The 6,103-nt window shown below is 39.1% G+C and overlaps 1 pseudogene; it reads right to left on the reverse strand.

Annotated features, from left to right (window-relative positions):
• Positions 1-214: 214 nt before the first annotated feature.
• LOC118353651 (glyceraldehyde-3-phosphate dehydrogenase-like) lies at positions 215-1,374 on the reverse strand (annotated as a pseudogene).
• Positions 1,375-6,103: the final 4,729 nt, after the last annotated feature.

Raw genomic sequence — 6,103 nt, forward strand, 5'->3', positions numbered from 1 at the left:
GCCTTCTGCTTCCTGCTGCCTAGGATTGTGAGGGATGACTGATTATATATACTTTGGGGTTGGAGGAAGTAAAGATAAAAGGAAGTTCCAAAAAGACTTTCATATGTTAAAGAAGACTCAGGATCCTGGAGTAGTGTTATAATCTGCCTATCTCAATTCTTTTTCTTTTTTTTGGGGGGGGGGGTACAGTATACTTTATTAATAGTACATGACAAGGTAGGGCTCCCCAAGCCCCTCCCCTCCCTCTGGGTCTAGGATGTAAATTGGAGGTCAGGAGATTCTCAGTGTGTTGGGGGATTAAGTTGGGGCAGGGACTCCCCAGCAGCTGAGGGCCTCTCTCTTCCTCTTGTTCTTGCTGGGGCTGGTGGTCCAGGAGGCTCTTACTCCTTGGAGGCCATGTGGACCATAAGGTCCACCACCTGGTTGCTGTAGCCGAATTCATACCAGAAAATGAACTTGACAAAGTGGTCATTGAGGGCAATGCCAGCCCCGGTGTCGAAGGTGGAAGAGTGGGTGTCACTGTTGAAGTCACAGGAGACAACCAGGTCCTAAGTGTAGCCCAGGATGCCCTTGAAGGGGCCCTCTGATGCCTGCTTCACTACCTTCTTGATGTCGTCATATTTGGCAGCTTTCTCCAGGCAGCAAGTCAGATCCACAACTGACACATTGGAGGTGGGGACACGGAAGGCCATGCCAGTGAGCTTCCCATTCAGCTCAGGGATAACCTTACCCACAGCCTTGGCAGTGCCAGTGGAAGCAGGGATGATGTTCTGGGCAGCCCCTCGTCCGGCATGCCACAGCTTCCCAGAGGGGCCGTCCACGGTCTTCTGGGTGGCAGTGATGACATGGACGGTGGTCATGAGGCCCTCCACGATGCAAAGTGGTCATGGATGACTTTGGCTAGAGGAGCCAAGTAGTTGGTGGTGCAGGAGGCATTGCTGACAATCTTGAGGGAGTTGTCATACTTCTCGTGGTTCACGCCCATCACAAACATGGGGGCATCAGCAGAAGGAGCAGAGATGATGACCCTCTTGGCCCCACCCTTCAAGTGAGCCCCAGCCTTCTCCATGGTGGTGAAGACCCCAGTGGACTCCACAACATACTCAGCACCAGCATCACCCTATTTGATGTTGGCGGGATCTCGCTCCTGGAAGATGGAGATGGACTTCCCGTTGATGACAAGTTTCCCATTCTCAGCCTTGACTGTGCGGTGGAATTTGCTGTGGTAGAATCATACTGGAACATGTACACCATGTAGTTGAGATCAATGAAGGGGTCATTGATGGCGACAATATCCACTTTGCCAGAGTTAAAAGCATCCCTGGTGACCAGGCGCCCAATACGGCCAAATCCATTCACTCCGACCTTCACCATCATGTCTCGGGGACGAGGCTGGCACTGCACCAGAAGATGCGGCTGTCTGTCGAATGGGGAGGAGCAGAGATCTAAATTATTTTTCAATGGGCTACTGGTTATAAGGACATTTAATTTCATCTACATTTACCTCTGCCTTTGTTTCTTACATAATTCTGCTATATTAACTCTGCCCTAGCTGGGTAGTACAACCATTTTAACATTTTTCTTTCAATTCATGAGCTAGCATGAAGTGTTTTGCCATTTCTTTGTGTCATCTTCAATTTGATAAATTTGAAATAGCCCTTTTCAGTGATAGCCATATTTCTTAAACATTATTATACTTTTAGTACATTTCTAATGTCTAATTAGTTCATTGTTACTGACAACTGAGTATAGTATAGCTATACCACAAAGGTGCATGAAGAGTTGGCAAAAAATGATGTTACTACTATAGTGTTTGATCTGATTCAGCATCAATTTTTAATCCAATATTATTAATTTTTAAGATTTTATTTATTTATTCATGAGAGACACAGACTGAGAGAGAGAGACAGAGACACAGGCAGAGAGAGAAGTAGGCTCCACGCAGGGAGCTTGATGTGGAACTCACTCCCAGGACTCCAGGATTACGCCCTGGGCCAAAGGCAGGCGCCAAACCGCTGAGCCACCCAGGGATCCCCCTTAATCCAATATTATTATTTCAACATGATCCCATGTAGAATATTCTAAGTATCTTAGCAGATACATAACCACAGATTAAAATTAATTGAAGAGGTCAAGTAGTTTGCATATGCTATGAGGTATATATTTTTATTATCAAAGTTACACATGCACATTATAAAAAATTTCAAACTGCATAAAAGAATATAAAGTTATAATTAAGTGTCATCTATTTTCAAATATATTACTTTATATTGATAAATAATGAAACATTTTGTGGCCAAAGGAACAAATAAATAAATACTACAATTTTTTATGTGTATGAACAATAGTATTTTGAAAGGATAAAAGAATCATATTATACTCTGTGAAGATAAATAAAAAGGGGCTTAACCAAAAGGTACCTGATAATGCCAAGTATAGCTATAGATAATATAATTTTCCAAAGTTGATTGGACATGTATACACCTGAATTCAGTAAAGATTCCTTATATTTCTCTATTAAGAAACATTTTAAATTTCTGGGAAGAGAAATATTACTTTAGAAAGGAAAACTTAAAGTAAGATATATATTGGAAGCTATAAAACATTTAATTTTGTTTAGATAACATCAATGAAATATCATAGACAAAAGAATCAAGCTTATTAATTGCATACATTATTTTTATTCATTTTTTAATTAAAATTCAATTTGCCAACATATAGTATAACACCCAATGCTCATCCAATCACATAGCCCTCGTCAGTGCCCATCACCCAGTTATTCCATCCCCCAGCCACCTCCCCTTCCACAACCCTTCGTTTCCCAGAGTCAGAAGTCTCTCATGGTTTGTCTTCTTCTCTAATTTTTCCCACTCAGTTACTCTCCTTTCCCTCATAATCTCTTTCACTATTTCTTATATTCCATGTCTGAGTGAAACCATATGATGAATGTCCTTCTCCAATTGGCTTATTTCACTCAGCATAATACCTTCCAGTTCCATCTATGTAGAGGCAAATGGTGGGTATTCATCTCTTCTGATGGCTGAGGAATATTCCATTGTAAATATATACCACATCTTCTTTATCCATTTATCTGTTGAAGGACATTGTGACTCCTTCCACAGTTTGGCTATTGTGGACATCGCTGCTATGAACACTGGGGTGCAGGTGTCCCGGCATTTCATTACATCAGTATTTTGGGAATAAATACCCAGTAGGGCAACAGCTAGGTCGTAGGGTAGCTCTATTTTTAAGCTTTTGTTCTTATTTCTTGAAGAACCTCCACACTGTTTTCCAGAGTGGCTGTACCAGTTTTCATTCCCACTAACAGTGCAAGAAGGCTCCCCCTTCTCTACATCCTCCCTAACAATTGATGTTTCCTGTCTTGTTAATTTTTGCCATTCTCACTGGTGTGAGGTGGTATCTCATAGTGGTTTTGATTTGTATTTCACTGATGGCAAGTGATGTGGAGCATTTTCTCATGTGCTTGCTGGCCATGTGTATGTCTTCTTCATCACAGAGTTGGAACAAATAATATTAAGATTCGTATGGAATCAGAAATGACCCTGAAGGGCAGCCCTGGTGGTACAGTGGTTTAGTGCGGCCTGCAGCCCGGGGTGTGGTCCTGGAGACCCAGAATCGAATCTCACCTCAGGCTCCCTGCATGGAGCCTGCTTCTCCCTCTGCCTGTGTCTCTGCTTCTCTCTCTCTCTCTCTCTCTGTCTCTATGAATAAATAAATAAATAAATAAATAAATAAATAAATAAATAAAATCTTAAAAACGTATTCTGTTTAAAAATGACCCTGAATAGCCAGAGGAGTATTGAGAAAGAAAACCAATGCTGGGGGTGTCACAATGCCAGATTTCATGCTGTATTACAAAGCTGTGCTCATCAATACAGTATAGTACTGGCACAAAAATAGACATATAGCTCAATAGAACAGAAGAGAGAATGCAGAAATGGGCATTCAACTCTATGGTCAACTAATATTCAACAAAGCAGGAAAGAATATCCAGTGGAAAAAGGACAGTCTATTCAAAAAATGATATTGGGAAAATTGGACAGCCATGTGCAGAAGAACGAAACTAGACCATTCTCTTATACCACACACAAAGATAAACTCAAAATGGATGAAAGATCTAAATGTAAGACAAGAATCCATCAAAATCCTAGAAGAGAACACAGGCAACATGCTTTTTGAACTTGGACACAGTAACTTCTTGCAACACACATCTATGAAGACAAAGGAAACAAAAGCAAAAATGAACTATTGGGAATTAATCAGGATAAAAAGCTTCTGCACAGCAAAAGAAACAGTCAACAAAACTAAAGGACAACCTACAGAATGGGAGAAGATATTTGCAAATGACCTATCAGATAAAGGGCTAGTATCCAAGATCTATAAACAACTTATCAAACCCAACACTCAAGAAACAAGAAATCCAATCATGAAATGGGCAGAAGACATGAACAGAAATTTCCCTAAAGAAAACATACACATGGCAGACGTTTAGTTTGTATAGGCTCCATGGTGATTCTTGAAGTATCTTACTATTTATTGTTGTGATTTTAAGGGTAGAATGCAGTATTCTCCATATGTTATTTTCATTTCCTCATTGCATTTTCATGTCCTTTCTTTTTCTTATTTCTTCTCAAGATATCTATAAAACAGTTTTATGTATTTACATTTTTAAATTTGTGATAGGCAGTTTTTGAGTTGTAAAAATAATGATCTCACTGCACCTCTTATGTTTTTCCATTCTATTCTAGTAATCTTACAAGAATCAAATTTATAAAAATTATAGGAAATACAGAAAAACTGGATAAATGAAATTATGATTCAGATGTTTTATTTTATTTTATTATTTTTTAAATATTTTATTTATTTATTCACAAAAGACAGAGAGAGAGAGAGGCACAGACACAGGCAGAGGGAGAAACAAGCTCCATGCAAGGGGCCTGACGTGGGACTCGATCCTGGGACTCCAGGATCACACCCTGGGCCAAAGGCAGGCTCTAAACTGCTGAACTACCCAGGGATCCCCGATTCAGATTTTTTAAAAGTTGCACTGTTTTTGGATGCCTTTACTCTCAGTGCTTCAGAATGTGACTGTATTTAGAGATAAGACATTCAAAGAGGTAATTAAAATGAGACTATTTGGGTAGGTCCCAATACAATCTGACTAGTGTCTTTAGAAAAAGAGCAAATTTGGGCACAATGAAAGAACCCTAGCATGCGGCAGACAAAAGGCCATAAGAGGACAAGGCAAAAAAGTAGACATCTGGAAGCCAAAGAAAGACCTTAAAAGAAATAAAATTTGCTGATGACCTTGACCCTGGACTTCTAGCTTCTTGAACTGTGAGAAAATTCATTTCTATTGTTTATGCCACTCCATCAGTTGTATTTTGTTATAGAAGCCCTAACAAATTAATATGCCCAGTATTTCTAGGGCCATTAATTTGCAGCACAGTAAACAATTCAGCATATTAGACATCTCTATCTTTAAAATCCCTTGGACGCCACTGGGAATTTCTCATTGGTCATTTCTTTCATTATTGATCTGGATTCTGTCTCTTTGTGCACCTGATATTTTTCACATATTTTTCAGATTTCTCTTCTCCATTTTTTTTCTGGCACCTCATACCCACTCTTAGGCTGTGCCTAGAAATTCAGAACAACCCTCAATTCATTATGCAAAGTAATTCACTTCTCCAATTCTTTCCTCCTGCCATTTTCTTTTCTGTAATGGGCTCTTGTTATAGGAAGAAAACTCATTTAAGTTACTCTAGTAAATAAAGAGCAGAGGATTCCAGATATAAATTGTTCACCTAAAATAAATGTGCTTCTTATATCATAGAGTATCAAATAAATATATAAGTAAAACTCATGATTAACTACTATGAAAGAACAGAAAAGAGTATGACTAGAAAGCTATGTGATTTATTAAAGATATTTTAATAGGATGAGCTGATTTTGGATTATATATTTTAGAAGATACTTTTGAATAAGTGACTTTTAAGCTGAAATCTAAAGGATATTTATGGTTTAGTCAAGTGAAAAGTTGTCAAAAGTCCTATCCAAGAATAGAAAACCAAATCTGTGA

The sequence above is a fragment of the Canis lupus genome, chromosome X (genome assembly GCF_003254725.2).
Source record: "Canis lupus dingo isolate Sandy chromosome X, ASM325472v2, whole genome shotgun sequence".
NCBI lineage: Eukaryota > Metazoa > Chordata > Mammalia > Carnivora > Canidae > Canis > Canis lupus.